This window comes from Kryptolebias marmoratus, linkage group LG14, assembly GCF_001649575.2.
Source record: "Kryptolebias marmoratus isolate JLee-2015 linkage group LG14, ASM164957v2, whole genome shotgun sequence".
Taxonomy (NCBI): Eukaryota; Metazoa; Chordata; class Actinopteri; order Cyprinodontiformes; family Rivulidae; genus Kryptolebias; species Kryptolebias marmoratus.
The window spans coordinates 7538419-7539132 of record NC_051443.1 but is presented as its reverse complement, the minus strand read 5'-3'; positions in this window follow the sequence as shown (position 1 = coordinate 7539132).

The window sequence follows — 714 nt, the reverse complement described above, 5'->3', positions numbered from 1 at the left end:
TTCTCTTCCTTTCTTAATTTTCTCGTTTCATAGCATTTTTAATTTTAAGTATTTTTCATATTCTCTGTTTAACATGGACATGGAATTTGTGAAGTTTGCACTACTTTTTATTTTGTTTCTCTCGCGTTTAGCATATGCGAGTTTGGTCCCTGTAAGTAGCATGTGGGAACTTTTTGTTTACACCAGGGAGCAGCTGTTCTCGCTGAGGGGCACAGTGGTTCTCCCTGGGGAGCGATCCTGGATCCCCAATGAGCTGCAGAGGAAGCGTCGGGGGACTCGCGCAGGGGTGCAGCGCCGTGCGAGAAGGAGATGCTACAAATCAGTTTTTCCCTTTGTCATTATGGGGAAAGTGAGGTCTCTTCCAAATAAGATGGATGAGTTATCGGCGCTGACCCAACACAAGAGGGAATTCCGTGAGTGTAGCGTCATGCTGTTTACGGAGACATGGCTAACTCCGCTAACTATGGACACGATCGTCTCTCTTGAGGGCTTTCATCTCATTCGGGCAGACAGGACAGCGGGGAGTGGCAAGAAGAAAGGAGGATGACTGGCAATATTTGTGAATAACAGTGTAATTCTGGGCACATCACTGGTTAAGAACAAATTTGTTGTGAAGATTTTGAACTGTTAACCGTTAGCATGAGACCTTACTATTTACCACGGGAATTCTCACATGCTATCGTGATAGCTGCGAACGTCCCTCCCTCTGCTGAC